This window comes from Oryx dammah, unplaced genomic scaffold, assembly GCF_014754425.2.
Source record: "Oryx dammah isolate SB20612 unplaced genomic scaffold, SCBI_Odam_1.1 HiC_scaffold_26, whole genome shotgun sequence".
In the NCBI taxonomy this organism is placed as follows: Eukaryota; Metazoa; Chordata; class Mammalia; order Artiodactyla; family Bovidae; genus Oryx; species Oryx dammah.
In genome coordinates, this window is record NW_024070210.1 from 82,804,047 (window position 1) to 82,826,669 (window position 22,623).

Below are 22,623 nucleotides of genomic sequence, written 5' to 3' on the forward strand. Positions count from 1 at the left end.
GATGATTTTACTAAAACTATAAGGACAATGATCCTAAAGCCAGGGGTTTTAATACAAAGTGGAAAAGTAAAACAGACCCATGTGGCCTCAGCAGAAGGAAACCAAGGTAGGCCAAAGAGACACCAGGTAAGAGATAGACTTATGGTCCAAACCACAGCCTGTTAGCATAAACTATCATTGTAAAGGGGGGAAAAGGCACCTTACCTTCAATGGCCAACGTATTTTGAACAATATTCAATACAAAAAAATTCTAGTAAAGACCCTTGAAATTAGGTATAACTGTTTTTCTACACTAAGTTCTTTATTTGGGGCTTGTATGAAGTTCTGTGTCTGGGACAGAACTGGAAGTATATTAAAAGTAATTACTTTCTGCTTATAGAATTAATAGTTTTAAAGAGGTTCACCCTGGAGAAATTTAGATGTTAGCAAAACTGATGCCAGCAGGATAAGTTCTGTGACCTAAGGGTCATTTAGAAAGTTCTAATTTAAAGGTTGGTTTACATCACAATGACTGCTGTCAGTTAGCAGAAGCACACAGCTTAAACACAAGGAAGAAAAAGATTTGGTTCTTAGCATTAGTGTTAGTCGCTCAGTCGTGTCTGACTCTTTGCAATCCTGTGGATTGTAGCCCACTAGGCTCCTCTGTCCATGGGATTCTTCAGGCAAGAATACTGGAGTGGGTAGCCATTCCCTTCTCCGGGGCTCTCAGCATAAGGAGAGTAAAAAATAAGAGTGGGGGACAGGGTATGTCTCAGCTGTGACATTATTACATGCAAACAAAACAAAATGATGTCACTCCTGTCACATCTCAGGTCAGCATGAAGCTACTGATGGATAGTTTTATGTGACCAGGATGGAATTTGGGAACCAAAATCTAACTAGGGCACAGACAGGGGACATTCCAAGAGTGAGACGCCGCTTTTTATGGAGGCAGTGCTTCTGAGGATAAGTGTCAATGGGATTAAGAACTTTGGAATCAGTAGTCTGGATTTGAATCCTGATTCTGTGATCTTAATGTCTCTAAGCTAAAGTTTCCCAGCCTATGAAATGGGGACAAAAATATCTGCTTTCAAGGGTGAATGTGAGCAATATTCATCACGTACTTAGCTCAGTCTGGCGTGTGATGACCAGTTTCTCAGTGGTAACCATCAGGGCTCACCCAGTGAGGACCAAGGACCACATCACGCAAACTCCCATAGGGAGATTCCCCATATGTGGTCTTGTGACCTCTGCTTGTTCCCCATAGAGATAAGCAGTAAATTCCTTCAGCTGTAAAGGGTCAGGGGACTGGCTTTCACAGGGAGCCTTGGACTGAAGTGCTAGGATGATTATGTCTCTCCTCCTCTCTTCTAAAGAGGGACTTCCTGGCAGTCAAGTGGTTAAGACTCTGCACTCCCAGTACAGGGGGCCCGGGTTCGATCCCTGATCAGGGAACTAGATCCCACATGCCGCAACTAAGGGCCTGCATGTGACAACAAAGATTCTGTGTGCCACAACTAAGATCCAGCACAGCCAAATAAACTTTAAAAAATAAAGAAGTCCATTTTAAAGAGGAGCCCCTCCTACTAAGGAGGCCACAGTGGTCACAGCAGAAATGCTCCTATGGTTCCAGACACGTGGTTAGAGACGCCTGTAACACATAACATGGATCTTCAAAAACATGCTCGGGGGAAGACAACTGCAGGTAACCACTGCTGTGTGCTGTGCTTAGCTGCTCAGTTGCGTCCAGCTCTTTGCGACCCCATGGACTGTAGCCCTCCAGGCTCGTCTGTCCATGGGGATTCTCTAGGCAAGAATACTAGAGTGGGTTGCCATGCCTTCCTCCAGGGTATCTTCCCAACCCAGGGATTGAACTCAGGTCTCCCACATTGCAGGTGGATTCTTTATTGTTTAAGCCACCAGGGAAGCCCAAGAATACTGGAGTGGGTAGCCTATCCCTTCTCCAGGAGAACATCCCGACCCAGGAATTGAACCACGGTCTCCTGCATTGCAGGAAGATTCTTTACCAGCTGAACTACCAGGGAAGCCCCAGGGCCTCCCTAGAAAGCAGGGGCAGCCACAGTGCTGCCTCTGCAGGCAGATTTACCACCTAAATGGACAGTTCTCCACTTCAGGCAATTCTGTCCCCCAAGGAGCATCTGGAAACATCTGGAGACATTTTTTGAACTGGAAAAGCATCTTATTGGCATCTAGTGGGTAGAGACCAGAGATGCTGCTAAACTTCTAACAGTGCATAGCACGGTCCCACAGCAAAGAATTACCCCACCCAAAATGCTGATAGTTTTGAGACTGAGAAACTCTGGAGACATCAGACTTGGATAGAAATCCTGAAGGTGACATTAGTAGGGAAGTTCCTTGAAAAGCCACCCATTTGGGTATGCAGCACTTAGCTCAAGGCTGGCATTTGTCATCACAACAACAGCAAACAATGACAGCAACACCAACATAGCAATTAGTGGGTCAAATATCATCCGAAACATCCTAAATTCATATCATCCTCAGAACAACCTATGCAATGGGTACTATTTCCAGCCCCATTTCACAGATGACAAAACTGAGGCACAGGACCTTGCCCAACGTCCAAAATTAGTATGCAGCAGAACAGGTATCAACTAGGCAGTCTGGCTTCAGGGTCTAAGTTCACATAGTAGGCACTTGGTAGGTGTTTGATGAGTTAATGGGGAAGAAAAAGATGAACTTGGCCATAAGTAAAAACATGCATGAACTATATAAGAGAAACAATACAAAAAGAATAAAATTTGGAGCAAAAGGATACTGACTTATCCTCTATTTCTCCAAGCAACCAAGGAGTAAGCATCCTGTGGAAGGGCTGGAAATTGGTTGGCAGGTGAGGACTCCACAAGGACAGTGGCCTTAAGACTCTACTGTTCATTTTCTTTTCCAAAGACCAAGATTTGTGGTCTAAGTGATAAGTTGTTCTGTCTGTCAAAACTTTGTTTTAACTGTAATTTGGTCTGGAAACATAACATAGTGGGGAATTTAGAAGGTATTTTAAAAACACCTTTTTATGGTTTGAGTTTTGTGTGTATAAGTGTGGGAGGGAATGGAAATTTCAAGTAAAACTTAAAGTACATAAAATACTCATTTTTTCTTATAACTATTTATAGTCTCAAAGTAACTTTGTTAGGGATCAACACATACAAAAAACAAATCTATTCTGTATAATTTGGCTTGTTTGTAGTAATCTCACATTTGAGATATGGGTATTAGACTAGAGTTTGCTCAGACAATAATAACAAATTTATAATGTATTTATTTTTAAATACCCTTACAAATGGAACCACAAACTTCCAAAGGAAGGAATTTATAAACTTGGGTTGTGTTTCTGGGAAGCAGGAAAATCACTCAGAACAAAAGAAATACTTACAATATAGAAAAATAAAGCTTTTTTTGTCCCTGAACTTAGTACAAATTAAATAATAAAAGCAGTTTTTAAAGATGCCAGGGTAGAGGCCATCATTAGGGAAGGAACACTCAAAATTCAGCGGATATAATTTTTGCTATTAAAAATGCCTTGGTTTCCCGAGCTTACACTAACCCAGTGTCTGCTTCCTCTGATGGGCCCGCATCATCTTCACAGACTTCTACAAATAGAATACGTGACAGCTATGACTTCCTCCCTGTCTTCCTGGCGCCAGGCATGGGCAGTGATATCAGGATAGATGAGACAAAGACTCCTCCACAGGAGAGAACTGGTAGATATCCTAAGGCTGGGAGGACGAAAAACCCACCCAAGTTAAGTCAACCAGGGCAGGAGAAGGCAAAGAAGTGCCAAAGGGCTGGGCAGGCAGACCCCGTTTGCAGTCGAGGAAGTCAGCAAGCATTGGCCAACCCAGTGAAAGCTGGGTTCTAGGCAGAGTGGTTTCTTCTACATTCCACTTTGTCCCATCTATCCCTGGGCAAAATGCACACTCAGGAAAAAAAAAAAAAAATGGAGATCTGGTAGGGAATTCTGGGCTTAAACCAGAAAAGGCTAAGAGGCCAGGAATGCCCCATTATGCCCAGACTAAAAGCTGAAGATGTGCTCTTTCTGCTATGTTGTCAAGGGCTTTCTGAACATACAGTCTTATGCTTGCTGTTCCATTTGTAATAGAAGCAAATTTGATTTTTCAGCCGTTGGATTTGAATCCAAGAGATTTGGCAAAGCATGAATTAATGAACATTGACATTCTTCCCAGTCCTTAATAAGGTCTTTTTACTTTAATTTCTTCATTTCTCATAAGTAGAAGTACTCTTAATTTTTCAGAAGCAGTCAGTTATATTTATGCCATTAGAAACAGAAGGTCTGACAAATACCAGCTGGAAAAGACACAGTGCCTGCTTTAGAGTCAGCTTCCAACTCGGCAAGGGTTCTGTGGCTGGACACTCAATAGCAAATGAGAATGTGCCTTATGCTGTACTTTGAAGAGCATCTTTGTTTCCTGGTAACACTCAAAGGACAATCCCACACTGCTCCAAAGACTTTCAGTGCCATTTCAGTACTGGCATTTAATGAACTGCATTTTCTTTATCCTTTTCTTTATTGAGGTATAATGTATTATTATAAGAAGCACATCAAGTAGGCTCATGATGAATGTATGGCTCCTGACACATTTAAGACCTAAATAACCAGCACTGAGCTCAAGATTGAGAATATTTCCTACGTCCTGGAAGGTTTCCTCATGCCCCTTACTAGTCAATCCCACCCTCTTCAAAGGTTTTCATTATTCTGATTTTATTTTTACAGTCTATTAGCTTTGCTTGTTCTTCAACTAAATATAAATGGACTTATACTGTAGGTACTTCTGTGTCTGGTATCTTACAGTCAGTAAGAAAAACATATTCAGTGAATGGAATTCATGAGAAATTTACCCAGTTGGTGCTTATATGAATAGGTTATTATTAACAACTTTATTGAAGTGTAATTGCCACAGAATGAATCATACATATTTGAAGTGTACAGTTTGATAAGATTGCTCACATGTATTCACCCATGAAATCATCACCATCATCAAGATAACGCACATACACATCACCCCAAAGGTTTCTTTGTATCACATGATCATCGTCCCTTCCTCACCTTCTTCAGTTCAGTTCAGTTCAGTCGCTCAGTTGTGTCTAACTCTTTGTGACCCCATGAATCGCAGCAGGCCAGGCCTCCCTGTCCATCACCAACTCCCAGAGTTCACTCAGACTCACGTCCATTGAGTCAGTGATGCCATCCAGCCATCTCGTCCTCTGTCGTCCCCTTCTCCTCCTGCCCCCAATCCCTCCCACCATCAGAGTCTTTTCCAATGAGTCAACTCTTTGCATGACGTGGCCAAAGTACTGGAGTTTCAGCTTCAGCATCATTCCTTCCAAAGAACACCCAGGGCTGATCTCCTTTAGAATGGACTGGTTAGATCTCCTTGCAGTCCAAGGGACTCTCAAGAGTCTTCTCCAACACCACAGTTCAAAAGCATCAATTCGTTGGCACTCAGCTTTCTTCACAGTCCAACTTTCACATCCATATATAACCACTGGAAAAACCACAGCCTTGACTAGATGGACCTTTGTTGGCAAAGTAATGTCTCTGCTTTTCAATATGCTATCTAGGTTGGTCATAACTTTCCTTCCAAGGAATAAGTGTCTTTTAATTTCATGGCTGTAATCACCATCTGCAGTGATTTTGGAGCCCAAAAAATAAAGTCTGACACTGTTTCCACTGTTTCCCCATCTATTTACCATGAAGTGATGGGACCAAATGCCATGATCTTCGTTTTCTGAATGTTGAGCTTTAAGCCAACTTTTTCACTCTCCTCTTTCACTTTCATCAAGAGGCTTTTTAGTTCCTCTTCACTTTCTACCATAAGGGTGGTGTCACCTGCATATCTGAGGTTATTGATATTTTTCCCAGCAATCTTAATTCCAGCTTGTGCTTCTTCCAGCCCAGCGTTTCTTATGATGTACTCTGCATCCTTGCCTTCTTAATCCCCCACAAATACAGATACATGTAAATGCTTTACATCATTATAGATTAGTTGGTCAAGAAGCAACAGGTAGAACCAGACATTGAACAACGGACTGGCTCCAAATTGGGAAAGGAGTATGTCAAGGCTGTATACTGTCACCCTGCTTATTTAACTTATATGTAGAGTACATCATGTGAAATGCTGGGCTGGATGAAGCACAAACTGGAATCAAGATTGCCGGGAGAAATATCAATAACCTCAGATATGTGGATGACACCACCCTTATGGCGGAAAGTGAAAAGGAACTAAAGAGCCTCTTGATGAAAGTGAAAGAGGAGAGTGAAAAAGTTGGCTTAAAAGTCCAAGAGTCCCTTGGACTGCAAGGAGATCAAACCAGTCAATCCTAAAGGAAATTGGTCCTGAATAACCATTGGAAGGACTGATGCTGAAGCTGAAGCTCCAATACTTTGGCCACCTAATGTGAAGAACTGACTCATTGGAAAAAACCCTGATGCTGGGAAAGACTGAAGGCACAAGGAGAAGGGGATGACAGAGGATGAGATGGTTGGATGGCATCACCGACTGGATGGACATGGGAAGCCTGGCGTGCTGCAGCCCATGGAGTCGCAAAGAGTCAGACATGACTGAGCGACTGAAATGAACTGAACTACATTTCCTAGGTTATATAAATGAATTAATATAGTGTGTCCATTCACTCGTTGATGGACATTTGGGTTACCTTCCAGCAAAGAAAGCTGCTATGAATATTCCTGTACAAGTTTATGTATGAATACATATATCCTTTTCTCTTGGGTAAAAACTGAATCATATGATAGGTATGGGGCTTCCCATACCTTCCCATATGATAGGTATGGGGCTACTGGTAAAAAACCCACCTCCCAATGCAGGAGACCTAAGAGATCCATGGGTCAATACCTGCAGGCTCAGTCTAGCTCAGGAAGATCCCCTGGAAGAAAGGATGGCAACCCACCCCAGTATTCTTGACTGGAAAATCACATGAACAGAGGAGCCTGGCAGGCTACAGTCCATAGGGGCACAAAGAGTCAGACACAACAGAAGTGACTTCGCACACACACATGCATGATAGGTATATGATTAACTTTTTTTAACTGCCAAACTGTATTCTAGAATAGTATGTCATTTTTATAGTCTCACTAACAGCCTACAAGGGAGGTAGTTCCTCCTTGTCACCATCAGCACTTGATCTTTTAACTTTAAGCTGCTTTAGTAGGTGTGTAGTCATATCTCACTGTGATTTTTAATTTGTATTTCCCTACGAGACCACATGACCTGCCTCTTGAGAAACCTATATGCAGATCAGGAAGCAACAGTTAGAACTGGACATGGAACAACAGACTGGTTCCAAATAGGAAAAGGAGTACATCAAGGCTGTATATTATCACCCTGCTTATTTAACTTATACACAGAGTACATCATGAGACACACTGGGCTGGAAGAAGCACAAGCTGGAATCAAGATTGCCGGGAGAAATATCAATAACCTCAGATATGCAGATGACACCACCCTTATGGTAGAAAGTGAAGAGGACCTTAGTTGGCAAAGTAATGTCTCTGCTTTTGAATATGCTATCTAGGTTGGTCATAACTTTTCTTCCAAGGAGTAAGCTTTTAATTTCATGGCTGCAATCACCATCTGCAGTGATTTTGGAGCCCCCAAAAATAAAGTCTGATACTGTTTCCACTGTTTCCTCATCTATTTACCATGAAGTGATGGGACCAGATGCCATGATCTTCATTTTCTGAATGTTGAGCTTTAAGCCAACTTTTTTACTCTCCTCTTTCACTTTCATCAAGAGGCTTTTTTTGGAAATATTTTCTCTCAGTCTGTGGCTTATCTTTCCCTTCTTAAAAGAGTAGAAGTTAGTAGTTTTGAAAAATTTAACCAATCAACTCTTTCTTTTATGGGTCATGACTTTGATGATGCATCTAAAAAATAAAATCTCTAGCTAGTTCTAGTCACAGATATTTTCTTCTTTGTTTCCTTCTAGAAGTTTTAAAGACTTAGGTTTTACATTTAGATTTATGATCCATTTTGAGTTAATTTTTACATGTTGAACAAGGTATGGATTGACTATTCACTCTTTTGCACGTGGATACCCAATTGTCCCAGTATTATTTATTGAAATATTACACTTTTTCCATTGAATTAGCTTTGCATTTTTCCCAAAAATCGTCCAAAGCATATATTGATAAGGTACTTGTGTTCAGTATATATAAGGAGCACTCAAAACCCGATAATAAGGGAAAACAACCATACAAGAGTAAGCAAGGGGTGTGAAATGATACTTCATTAAGGAAGGTACCTGGCTGGTGAATAAGCTCAGGAAAAGATGCTGAACGTTATTAGTCATTCAGTTCAGTTCAGTAACTCAGTCGTTGACCATATATTTGTGGATTTATTTCTATACTCTATTCTGTTACACTGTTTATCTACCTTGATGCCAAAAAACATGGGCTTCCCCTGTGGCTCAGATGGTAAAGAATCCACCTGCAGTGTGGGAGACCTGAGTTCAATCCTTGGGTTGGGAAGATCCCCTGGAGAAGGGAATGGCTACTCACTCCAGTATTCTTGCCTGGAGAATTCCATGGACAGTGGAGCCTGGCAGGTTACAGTCCATGGGGTTGCCAGGGGTCAGACACCACTAAGCGACTTTCACCTCACTTCCTGACTGTAGCTTTATAATAATGCAAATATTAGACAGTGTAGCTCCTGGGATTTTGTTCTTTTTCTTGAAATTTGTTTTGGCTACTCAAGGTCCTCTGCATTTAAAAAAGGGTTTTTAAATATATCTGTTAATTTTTGTAAAAAGTCTTCTGGGAATTTTATTGGAATTGTGTTAAATCCATAGATCAAGTTTGGGAGATGATCATCTTAATAATATTGAGTTCCCTAGAAGCAACAGTTAGAACTGGACAGGGAACAACAGGCTGGTTCCAAATAGGAAAAGGAGTATGTCAAGGCTGTATATTGTCACCCTGCTTATTTAACTTCTATGCAGAGTACATCATGAGAAACGCTGGGCTGGAGCAAACACAAGCTGGAATCAAGATTGCCAGGAGAAATATCAATCACCTCAGATATGCAGATGATACCACCCTTATGGCAGAAAGTGAAGAGGAACTAAAAAGCCTCTTGATGAAAGTGAAAAAGGAGAGTGAAAAAGTTGGCTTAAAGTTCAACATTCAGAAAACAAAGATCATGGCATCCAATCCCATCACTTCATGGCAAATAGATGGGGAAATAGTGGAAACAGTGTCAGACTTTATTTTTGGGGGCTCCAAAATCACTGCAGATGGTGATTGCAGCTCCTTGGAAGAAAAGTTATGACCAACCTAGATAGCATATTCAAAAGCAGAGACATTACTTTGCCAACTAAGGTCCATCTAGTCAAAGCTACGGTTTTCCCAGTGGTCATGTATGGATGTGAGAGTTGGACTGTGAAGAAGGCTGAGCCCCGAAGAATTGATGCTTTTGAACTGTGGTGTTGGAGAAGACTCTTGAGAGTCCCTTGGACTGCAAGGAGATCCACCCAGTCCATTCTGAAGTAGATCAGCCCTGGGATTTCTTTGGAAGGAATGATGCTGAAGCTGAAGCTCCAGTACTTTGGCCACCTCATGTGCAGAGTTGACTCACTGGAAAAGACTCTGATGCCGGGAGGGATTGGGGGCAGGAGGAGAAGGGGACGATAGAGGATGAGATGGCTGGATGGTAGCACTGACTCGATGGACATGAGTCTGAGTGAACTCCGGGAGTTGGTGATGGACAGGGAGGCCTGGCATGCTGCGATTCATGGGGTCGCAGAGTCGGACACAACTGAGCAACTGAACTGAACTGAACTCATAAAAATAGTATATTTCTCCATTTAACTCTAATTTCTCTCAGCAATATTTTATAGGTATAAATGTATAGATCTTTCACATCTTTTGTCATATTTTGCAAATGATTTCTTTTTTAATTTTCTATTATTCACTGGCATTTATAGAAATACAATTAATTCTTTGCATATTGATCTTATAACAATCATTTAGCTAAACTCACTTATGGTCTTTCTTATATATTATCAGATTTTCTACAGACAATTCTGCTGTCTGAAAATAAAGACAAGTTTACTTCTCTCCAATCTGCATTCGTCTTGTTTCTTTCCATTGCATTGGTTAGAGCCTCCAATCCTGTGCACAACAGAATCAGTGAGGGCACTTCCTTTGTGGTTCGGTAGTAGAGAATCCCCTGCCAACACAGGAGACTCGGGTTCAATTCCTGATCCTGGAAGATCCCACACGCTGTGGAGCAACCAAGCCTCTGTGCCACAACTAGCGAGCCTATGCTCTAGAGCCGAGGAACCGAACCACTGAGCCCGTGTGCCACAACTCCTGAAGCACGCACGCCCCCGCGCCCGTGCTCCGCAGCTAGAGACGCCAGTGCAGTGAGAAGCCCGCGCACCGCAACTGGAGAGTGGTCCCTGCTGGCCACAGCTAGAGAAAAGCTTGCACAGCAACGAAGACCCAGCACAGCCCAAAGCAATAAATACATGAACATATAAAAAAGAAGTGGTGAGGGAAAATATCATTGTCTTTTCTTGATCTTAGAAGGAAAACATTCAGTCCTTCACCATTAAGAATGGTGGTTGTTGTTGCTGTTAAGTCGCTAAATCGTGTCCGACTCTGCGACCCCATGGAAGGCAGCATTCCAGGCTTCCTTGTCCCTCACCGTCTCCTGGAATTTGACCAAGTTCATGTCCATTGAACTGGTGATGCCATCCATTCTCATCCTCTGTCATTAGCTATAGGTTTTAAGGAAATGTCCTTTATCAGGTTAAATCAAGTTTCATTTCTACTTTGCTAAGAGTTTTTATCAGGAATGGAGATCAGATTTTGTCAAGACTTCTCTGCATTTAATGAGGTAGCCATATGAGTTTTCTTTTTTAGTTTGTATACCAGTTTGTTTCTAAACGTTGAACCAAACTTGAATGCTTGGAATAAAGCACACTTATTCATGATGCATATCATTTCTTATAATGTCGGATTTAATTTGCTAAAATGTTAATTAGAGCTTTTGTATCTATGTTCATTATGAACAACCATCTATAATTTTCTTATCTCTTAACATCTTTATTTATCTTTGGTTTGTAATGCTGGTCTCATAGAATGAGTTGGGAAGTTCTCTTCCTGTTCAATTTTCTAGAAGAGTTTGTGTAAAATTAGTACTATTTTCTTCCTTAAATGCTTATAAGAATTCATCAGAAAAGCCATCAGGAGTTTTCTTTGCAGGAAGGTTTTAAACTACAAATTCTATTTCTTCAATAAATATAGAATATTCAGGTTATCTATTTCTTTTTAAGTGAGCTTTGGTAATTTGTATCTTTCAGATGATTTGTCTTTTTCATCTAAGTTGTTGAATTTATAAGAATAAAGAATTCATAATATTCTCTTATCCTTATTAATATCTACAGAATCTGTGGTGATGTTACCACTCTGGCTCCTGATAATGATCATTTATATCTTCAATTTTTCTCTAATGATTCTGGTTCAAGATTTACTCATTTCATTGATCGTTCAAAGAACCAACTTTTGGAATAAATGGTTTCCTTTATGGTTTTTCTGTTTCTACTTTACAGGTTTCTGCTTTGATCTTTATTATTTCCTTTCTTCTTACTTTGAGTTTAATCACTGTTCTCTTTCTAGTTGTTTATGGTGGAAAGCTGAGGTTAATGATTTGAGAACTTTTTTGTGTTTATAGTTGATTAGTTATATAAATTTCCCCCTGTGTGCTATTTTAGCAGCATCTCACAATTCCTAATATTTTGTGTTTTTAATTTCATTCAGGTCAAAATAATTTTTAATTTCTCTTTCATCTCTTCTTTGAGATGGATTATTTAGAAATGTTTTATTCCATTCCAAATATTTAGGAATTCTCCAGATATCTTTTATATTGATTGCTAAATCAATTCCACGGTGATTAGAGAATAAACTGTGATTTGAATCATGTCTATTGAGACTTGCTTTATGGCCCCAAATATGATTTATCTTAGTAAGTGTTCTTCATGCATCTGAAAAGAATACATATCTGGTTTTGTTTGGGGGAATGTTCTACAAATGTCCCTTGGGTCCAGTTAACTGATAGTCATAGTCAAATCTTCTCCATTCTTACTGATTTTTCTCTTTAAGTTCTCTATCAGTGTTTGGAAATGGGGTGGCTCAGTTGGTAAAAAATTTGCATGCAGTGCAGGAGACCCAGATTCCTCCCCAGGTCAGGAATATCCCAAGGAGGAGAAAATGGCAATTCACTCCAGCATTCTTGCCTGGGAAATTCCATGGCAGGCCCAGTCCATGGGGTTACAAGAGTAGGACATGACTTAGCGATTAAACTACCACCATTAAAACCTCAGGCAGTAATTGTGGATTTTTCTGTTTCTCCTTGCAGTTATTCAGATTTACTTCAGTAATTTGAAGTTCTATTATTAGGTACAAAATAGAGGTACATAATTAGGTACATAAATGTTTAGGATTGTTGTGTCCTCTGATGAACTGACCCCTTTAACATCATGAAATGACTTTTTTATATTTGGTAATATTCTTTGCTCTAAAATCTACTTTATCAGGTATTGATAGAGTCTCTCTAGCTTCCTTTTGACTAATGTTAACATGGTATGTCTTCTTCCATCCTTCTAATTTTACCCTAATCTCTGTCTTTATGGTTAAGTGTGTTTCTTATAGACAGCATACAGTTGAATGTCTTGTTTTTTATCCAACCTGCTCAAACTCTGCCTTTTAGTTGAGGTGTTTTTGTGATTATTAATATAACTATATTTAAGTCTATCAACTTGCTATTTGTTTTCTAGTTATCCCGTCTCTTTTTCTTCTATTTCTGTCTTTTTTTGAATTGTTGGAGTATTTTTATGACTCTATTTTATTTCCTAAAACAATTCTGTGAGCTAAAAGTCTTTGATTTGTTACTCTGTTATTTTAAGGTTTATAATATACATCTTTAACTTATTGCAGTCCACTTTCAAGTTATATACAATTTTATCCATATTATAAGAACCTTATAATATTATACTTCCATTTATCCTCTTCTGGCATTTACAATATTGTTCCCATACACTTTACTTACACATACATTATTACCTCCACAACACATTATATTATTTTCATTTAAAGAGTCAATCTTTGAAACAGACTTAAGTATTTTTCAAAACTGTATATATTCACCCATGTAGTTATTATTTCTGATTCATTTCATGTATAGATCTATATTTTTTTGTATCATTTTCCTTCTGCTTAAAGAATTTCCATTAACAATTTTGGTGTTACAAGTGTGACTCAGCACTTATGTATGAACATGTCTTTACTTTCATTTTTGAAAGATGTTTTTTCTGGATCTAGAATTCCAGGTTGACGGTTTTATTTTTTCAGTATTTTAAAGATATTGCTTCACATGCATGAGTGACAGCAGACAAGGAATATGTTGTCATCTTTTTCTTTGTTTCTGTGGATATAATGTGTTTTTTTCCCCCCAAGGGATTCAAATTTTTGCTTCCTTTTATCACTGAATTTTAAGCAATTTGGTCACGGTGTAAAGGTGCCATTTTCTTCATGTTTCTAGTGTTTGGAGTTCATTGGTATTCTTAGATTCATAGTTTTAATCAAAATCAGAGTATTTCCTAATATTTAAAAAAATATTTTTCTGTCACCCCTCACTTCTTCTCCTTTTGGCACTCCAACTGCATACACATAAATTCACCTGAAGTCATTACAGGGTTCACTGGTGCTCATCATCTTTTTAAAAATTCTTTTTAGAAAGTTTCTATTCCTATATCTTCAAGTTCTCTTTTATTGTCCACATCTAGTCTTCCATTAATCCCATCCAGCGTATTTTTCATTTTTATCTCCACAAGTTTGACATTTTTTTTTAATACTTCCCAAACCTCTACTTAACTTTTTGAATATATGGGATACAGTTTTAATAACTTTTAATACCCTTGTTTTCAAATTCTAGTATCTGTGTCAATTCAGAGTTGGTTTCAATTGATTGTTCTCCTCATTATGGGGAATAATGCTAATGTTTTTCTACTTCTGTGCGTGCCTGGTAATCTTTGACTAAATGCCAGACATCTTGAATTTTACCTGGTTGGGTACTGGTTATTTCCCATATTCTTGAATATTGTAGTAGGATAGATAAGCTATTTAGAAACAGTTTGAACCATTCAGTACTGCTTTTATGATCTGTTTGTGATGTCCAGAGCAATGTGTGTGTGTGTCTGTTCAGTCACGTCTGACTCTGTGACCCCATGGACTGTAGCTCGCCAGGCTCCTCTGTCTATGGAATTTTCCAGGCAAGAATACTGGAGTGGGTTGCCATTTCCTACTCCAGGGAAATGAATCTTCCTGACCCAGGGATTGAGCCCATGTCTCCTGGATTGCACCTTGCAGGATCTTCAATTTTCATTGCAACATGCAGGATCTTTAGTTGTGGCATGAGAACTCTTAGTTGTGGCATGCAGGATCTAGTTCTTGGACTAGAGATTGAATCTGGGCCACCTGCACTGGGAGAGCAGGGTCTTAGCCACTGAATCACCAGGGAAGTCCCACTTAATTAATGATTTTGATTGAGCACTGGGGAAACAATGGAAACAGTGAGCAACTTTATGTTTTGGGGCTCCAAAATCACTGCAGATGGTGATTGCAGCCATGAAATTAAAAGATGCTTGCTCCTTGGAAGAAAAGCTATGACCAACGTAGATAGCATATTTAAAAGTAGAGACATTAATTTGCCAACAAAGATCCATCTAATCAAAGCTATGGTTTTTCCAGTAGTCATGTATGTATGTAGAGTTGGACTATAAAGAAAGCTGAGTGCCAAAAAATTGATGCTGTTGAACCGTGGTGTTGGAAAAGACTCTTGAGAGTTCCCTTGGACTGCAAGGAGATCAAACCAGTCAATCCTGAATATTCACTGGAAGGACTGATGTTGAAGCTGAAACTCCAATACTTTGGCCACCTGATGTGAAGAACTGACTCATTGGAAAAGACCCTGATGCTGGGAAAGACTGAAGGCACAAGGAGAAGGGGGTGACAGAGGATGAGATGGTTGGATGGCATTACCAACTCAATGCACATTAGTTTGAGCAAGCTTTAGGAGTTGGTGATAGACAGGGCAGACTGGCATGCACAGTCCATGGGATCACAGGGTCAGACACAACTGAGTGACGGAACTAACTGACTGAGCATATTTCATATGCTTATTGGCCATTAGAATATCCTCTTACACAAAGCATCTGTTCAAGTCTTCTGACCATTTAAAAATTTAACTGCTTAACATTTTCTTAATAATTAGTAGAGTTTCTTTATGTAATCTGAGTATGAATCTTTGGTCAAATATGTAATTGTGAATACCTTCACCCTGTCTTCGGCTTATCTTTTCACTCTTCAGGGTGTATGATAATAAATAAAACTCTTCAATTTTCATGCAGTTCAATTTTTTTATGATTAGTTCTTTTGGTGTATTAAGAAACCCTTGCTCATCCCATGTCATCAGGATATTTTCATATATTTTCTTCAAACAACCTTACTGTTTTCTCCTTTGTGGAATACAGGAGAAATAATATGAGAAATTTCATGTTACCTAAAACTTATTTTTGTCCTTCTATAGGCTTTCTGTTCCATATCCAATTGTAGAACATTGTCAAGAGGCAATCTGAAGTCAATTGTTTTAGTTGTTTTTTAATTGCTAAGTCATGTCTGACTTTTTGGGCTACCATGGACTATAGCCTACCAGGCTCCTTTGTCCATGAGATTTCCCAGACAAGAATACTGGAGTAGGTTTCCATTTCCTTTCTCAGGAGATCTTCCCAACCTAGGGATCAAACCCACATCTCCTGCATTGGCAGGTGGATTCTATATTACTGAACCATGATTGCAGCCATGAAATTAAAAGACACTTACTCCTTGGAAGAAAAGTTATGACCAACCTAGATAGTGTATTCAAATGCAGAGACATTACTTTGCCGACTAAGGTCCGTCTAGTCAAGGCTATGGTTTTTCCTGTGGTCATGTATGGATGTGAGAATTGGACTGGGAAGAAAGCTGAACGCCGAAGAACTGATGCTTTTGATCTGTGGTGTTGGAGAAGACTCTTGAGAATCCCTTGGACTGCAAGGAGATCCAACCAGTCCATTCTGAAGGAGATCAGCCCTGGGATTTCTTTGGAGGGAATGATGCTAAAACTGAAGCTCCAGTACTTTGGCCACCTCATGCAAAGAGTTGACTCATTGGAAAAGACTCTGATGCTGGGAGGGATTGGGGGCAGGAGGAGAAGGGGACGACCGAGGATGAGATGGCTGGATGGCATCACAGACTCGATGGACGTGACTCTGAGCGAACTCTGGGAGATGGTGATGGACAGGGAGGCCTGGCGTGCTGCGATTCATGGGGTCACAAAGAGTAGGACACGACTGAGCGACTGAACTGAAACTGAACTGAGGGAAACCTGTACACAGTAGGCTCTAAACCCTTTACAAGGGCCCCAACTATTCATATTGTGATTTACAAACCAGTTAGCAAAACAAATATTTTACTTCACTCTTATTTCATTTTGTAGTATGTCTGGGGTTTTTTTTCTGTTTGTTTTAAAGTTTCTATAAATAACAGATTGAAGAGCACTTCTCTTTGGCTGGTGGCCCGAGGAATGAGTTTTTATTTTCTTCCTCATTGTTTTTCATTGGTTTCTAAATTTTCTGTAATAAACATGCATGTGCTGTGCTTAGTCGCTTATTGTATCTGACTCTTTGTGACCCCATGTACTGTAGCCCACCAGGCTCCTGCGTCCATGGGGATTCTCCAGGTGGAAATACTGGAGTGGGTTGCCATGCCCTCCTCCAGGGGATCTTCCCAACCTAGGGATCAACCCCAGGGTCTCCCATTGCAGGTGGATTTTTTACCATCTGAGCCACCACGGAAACCCATGAGTACTGGAGTGGATAGCCTATCCCTTCTCCAGGGGATCTTCCTGACCCAGGAATTGAATCGAGCTCTCCTGGCTTATAGGTGGATTCTTTACCAGCTGAGCTACCATGCATACTTTTAATTAAAAAGTAAACTTAAAAAAAAAAAAGTTAAGCAGTGGTGATTCAAGTATATTAATGTTTCTCCATTCGTAGGAATAAAATAACATGTTTCATGATTTTTTCCTAAATAGATTATGTTGACCATACATTTTATGACTTATAAAGCAACCTGCTCAGTGAACATCTGTCAGACAGACAGAACACTTTCATTAACTTAAAAGCTTTCTACAATCTACATATTCTCTTGTACTAATAACGTATGGTTTTTATTAGAGTCTAGGACAAGTTTTTTCCACTCTTGGTCTTACCTTATCTACAAATGAAGCCACAGAGAGTTTCTAAAATGAAATCACTTGCCAAGTGTCATTAAATAACTACCAAGAACAGAGGATGAACAGTCCTTTCTGATGCCATCCATCAGCAGCAAGAGGAAGACATCTGGATAAAAATATCTTGAAAGAGCTACTTACACTCTGCACTTGAGTCCTCTTTTCTTGCACTATTATGGGACAGTTTTTACAGAGATGTACCCAGTCACCCGAGCAGCATTTAGAAATGCATAGTTTATTTGACAGCGTTTACAAATTATGTCTTTTCCTCAGAATAACTTACAGTGTAGAAATGCTTCCATATGCTAAAGTTGGACATGCTATAGTAATGAGAACGAAAAAGAGATGTCTTTTGGAGGGTGGTTTTCATACGCATCCTGAACTACAGTGCGCACAAATTCGTAATGCTGTCCCTTAAGAATTTACCATAAATGGTTTTCTAATTCTTGCTGCTGCTCTCTTCTACAGATTGAGAGTGGATCTTGCTACAAAGCAGTCAGCAGGAATTCAATCATGATTTATCCAAGCAACAAAAAACAATTTGATCGCAATCATAATTCTTAGGTTTTCATGTAAAAATATACTTTTTTTCCTTCAAATCCGTTGTGTTTCTTAAGGTCCCAGGAGGAGACAATTTCCAACTTCGAAATACATACATAGTAATTACAGTTAACTCTTCTCTATCTTGACTTTACGGGCCAAATCCAGTGTTTTGCAAATAAAGTTTTATTGGAACACAGCCATATACATTTATTGACAAGGTGTGTATTACTGAATTTGTGCTACAGAAGCAGAGCTGACTAGTTGTGACAGAGATTTGGTAGCCCAGAAAGTCTAGAACAATCACAACTGACCATTTATAGGAACACACTTCCAGCCACTGTTTTAATAGGTATCTCCTTATTTCTCACGTTGCAGAAATAAATGGATGCTACTACTGCCAGTACTGTTGCTGCTCCAGGGCTCTGGGGATACAGTCAGGCAGGCAGGATGACAGCCGTGGCTTCACAGAACTCCAGCAAAACGTCAAGAAGAAATTTACGACCCAAAAAAGCAGTGAATCTTCCTTCTCTGAGCTGAATGACAATGACTATGTTCCTGGCAACTAAAATGTGCTTAATTACATTTGAGAACCGTCCTAAAACGTGCACTGTCTGAGTAAAGGAATCTATAAGTGATTTCGAAAAAAATTTTCCTAATCTAACTTTCTACTACAAAGTTCTTAATATTTTGACAAGGAGAAACAATACACTAAAATGCAAAACCTTTTACTCAATTTTTAAATTTGACATTCTAAAGTGATTCATAAATCATTTTTCAAATTTCTCAGAATAAATACTTTATTTAAGAAATATGGAGACTTACCAAGCACATTATGGTACAACTTGATAAAGAGAATAAATTTAAAAAAAAATAAAAGGAAAAAACAAAGCAAAATGGAGGCAGTACCTTTTTGTGAAACTTTTGTTCAGGCTACATATATATCATTCAGGCTAACTTGAAAAATTAATAGACACAGCAAAGTAAACTGACCATTTATAAACTATTTTAAGGTATGATGGTCTATTTGAATAACAGCAAAAGAAAAAAAGAACACTGGTAGATTGATTCAACTGTTAAGATTAATAACCCTGATAGCTCTAAACACTAATAAATAATAGAACATAATAATGGAAACAGACGATTGTCTGATCCAGCTGCAATAAAAACAATGCTATAGACTGGGTGGTTTACAGAAAACATAAATTTATTTTTCACAATTATGAAGGCTGGGGTGTTCAAGATGAAAGGGCCTGTGGATCTGATGTCTGGGGAGAACAAATTTCCTTGTTCATTGACAGTAATCTTCTCCCTGTACCCTCACATAGCAGAGTAAGCAAGAGATTCCTCTACGACCCTTTTAATAAGGGACATTTATCCTCTCATGACCTAATCATCTTCCAAAGGTCCCATCTCCAAAGAGCCCCACACTGGGAATTTAGTTTCAACATATGAATTTGGGGGGACACATGTAGTCTATAATATTCTATCCCTGGGCCCCCTAAATTCACACATCTCTTATAGGCAAAATACATTCATTCCATCCCAATAACCTAGAAAGCATTAACTGGTTCCAGCATCGTTATTAAAGTCTAGGTTCTAAGTCTCACCTAAATATCATCTAAATCAGACACAGGTGAAACTCAAGGTGTGATTCATGGAAAGGGAAGGGCTTCCCTTCTGCCTGAAGGGAAGCATGCCTGATACTGTCCATGCTCAAGTTATGAGCAAACTGCTCTCCAGCTATGAACATGTGAAATCAAACATATGCTTCCAAAATATAATGGTAAGACAGGCACAGTACAGACATTTCCATTCCAAAGGGGAAGAAGAGGAAAGAAGAAAGTCTGCAACCCACCCAGGAAAGGTTCATAAAGGCTTAAGAATAATTCTCTGTGGCTCTGTGCTCTGCTCTCCAGGCCCACTGGGCCCACGGCCCCGCCTGAACAAGTTGGGGCCCCAAAGCTCCAGGTTGCCCTGCCCTCACTGTGGTTCTCCAGAGTTGGGGTCCTGGGACCTTGGCTCAAGCCTTGTCCTTTGAAATCCGGGTGGAGCTAGTCATGCCCCCCAAGGCTCTGCTGGGCACAGCCCAACCTCGCTGGGTCATCACTGGAGCAGCTCCTGGGGCAGCCTAAGAACTCAGCCTGAGTGTGGGGAGTGGAAACCACCAAGGGAGATGGTGCCAAGATGAACCAGGTCCGGAAGTCATCACCGCCCCCTTTACAGTCTTCCATTGTCTTGGACAATAGCCTCTGGCTTCTGTCAAGATGGCTGACTAATCGCTTTATCAGTCTCTCAACCACACCCTCAGCGTTTGTTCTTTCCTGGACAGGCTTTCTCATTCTTTTCAATAAGGATCAGCTGAAGAATTTCCAAATCTTTAACTTCTGTGCTCTGCTTCCTTTCCAGTTAACAATTCCATCTTTAAATCAGTTCTCCCTCCTCACATTTTACTATGAGCAGTCAAGAGAAACCAGGCCACTCCTTCAACACTTTGCTTAGAAATGGCTTTGGTTAAATATCTGATTTCATCCCTTACAAGTCCTACCTGCCACAAAACACTACAGCCGGAATGAGCCAAGTTCTTTGCCACTTTATAACAAGAACAGCCTTTCCTCCAGTTTCCAATAGCTTGTTCCTCATTAACATCTAAGAACCCATCGCAATGGCCTTTAACGTCCATATTTCTACCAACATTTTAGTTGAGATTACTTAGGTATTCTCTAGGCAGATTGAGAGTTTCTCTACAGCCCCCCTCTTTCGTTGCTGAGCTCTTAGCAGAGTCACTATTAAAAAGCCCATTTATGTCATTGCAGGCTTTTTCTAGCCTGCACCTCAAACCTCCTCAGTCTCTATCAAGTATCCAGTTCCAAAGCCCCTCCCACATTTTATATATTTGTTATAGCAGCATCACCACTTCTCAGTGCCAATTTCTGTCTTAGTCAATTTGGGCTGCTAAAACAGAGGATCATAGTTCAAGTGGTGTATAAACAACAGAAACTGATTTCTCACAGTTTTGAAGGCTGGAGGTCTGAGGTCAGGGTGCCAGCACAGTCCCAACCTCAGGGTGCAGACTTCTCATTGCATCCTCACAAGACAGGGCAGCAAGCTCTCCCCTTCTGCTAACAAGGGCACTAACCCCATTCATGAGGACCCCATTCCATCACCTAATCACCTCCCAAAGACCCCACCTCCAAATACCATCACATAGGTTAGGTTTTAACACACCAATCTTGGGCTAGCATGGGGGTAGGGGGTTGGGGTGGAATATAAACATTCAAGCTATAATAGTTGTCCTTTCTGACTCTTGAAATCATGAATGGGAATGACGCAGTAAAATATTTGTCATTGTTTTTAGTCACTAAGCCATGTCCAGTTCTTTGTGATACCATGGACTGTAGCCTGCCAGGCTCCTCTGCCTATGGGATTTTCCAGGCAAAAATACCAGAGAGGGTTGCCATTTCCTTCTCCAGGGGATCTTCCCAACCCAGGCATCAAACCCACGTCTCCTGTATTGGCAGGTGGATTCTTTACCACTGAGCTACCTGGTTAAAAGGGGTGTAAATTGCCAGGCATCCACCAAAATAATGCTTAGATCTTGGCCAGTTTTTCCACTCACTCATTCAGTCATTCAACAGGTGTTTTATTGAGCACCTACAACATGCCAGGCTGTATTCCAGGAGGTAGAAATAGGGTAATGAACAAGATAGGTAAGATCCCACTTTCATGGAGCTGACCCCTAATGAAGGACACCACACAATATAGGTTCATATCTGGCCCAGAAAGAAAGTCAGAACACAGTCCACAGACCTAAAAGAAACAAGACTCATCAGACAAGAACATCAAGAACTTGTCCCAAGAAGGCACATAGCTAGGCAAACCCGTACACACACTCGTTTCTTGGCTCCCTTCTCTCCTGGACTTCCCTTATGAAAACCCCTCTAGGAAAGGTTCCAACCAATTCAGTCACGCTTAGATACAAACGACTGGCCTATTAATCCTCTCCGAAGTGTCTGCACTTCATTACCTTTAGACACCAGGAGTTCTTAGGCAGGAGAAAGGAATGTGAGGGACCCTCCCAAGGTCATATCATGCACCTATTTTTAAGGAAATATTAATCATGCAACTGCTCTGCTGCAGGACAGCACTGGGCTTGTTTAGGCAACAGCTTATGGTTCATCAGCTATGAAACACTCAGAACCTGAAGGGAAGCGTGCCTGGTGCTGTCCACGTGTCCCTCCAGGCGCTCTGTCCACCTTTCTCCACCCAGCCCTGTTGCCCAGACCTTTGAGCACTGCATCGATGGGTTTCTTTGTTTTCTGTCCTTTGATTGGGCTCAGGTTGAGGGACTTACCAGCAGGAGATGGAGGGGAGGAAAAAAGAGAGGGCCTGGTCTTTATTTCCCTCTTCTCTCCCTCCCTGCCTGGCTATTGGCTGGTGTCCTTCTACGGAAAATCATGGATGGCTCCCACCACAGCGCTAACCATCCACACCCGTCGCGCTGAAGGTGCCCCCAGAGGAGGTCAAAGCTCCGTGCTGGTGCTCCTCCACTCCTATGGGGAAAGTCTGCCCGCTGACCTCTCCTTAGCTGACCCACTCTATCAGACATGGGCTTCAAGGCCAGCACTGCTTTCAGATCAGAGACTGACCCTGGGCACTGGCTTCATTTTTAAGGTCAAGGACTTAGGAGTGAACATCC

The 22,623-nt window shown here is 40.5% G+C and overlaps 1 protein-coding gene across 1 annotated transcript in view; it reads right to left on the minus strand.

The window, feature by feature from the left end:
- Nucleotides 1-22,623, minus strand: part of LOC120853518 (thrombospondin type-1 domain-containing protein 4) — a 631,548-nt gene that overhangs the window by 595,345 nt on the left and 13,580 nt on the right. The window lies entirely within an intron of this gene.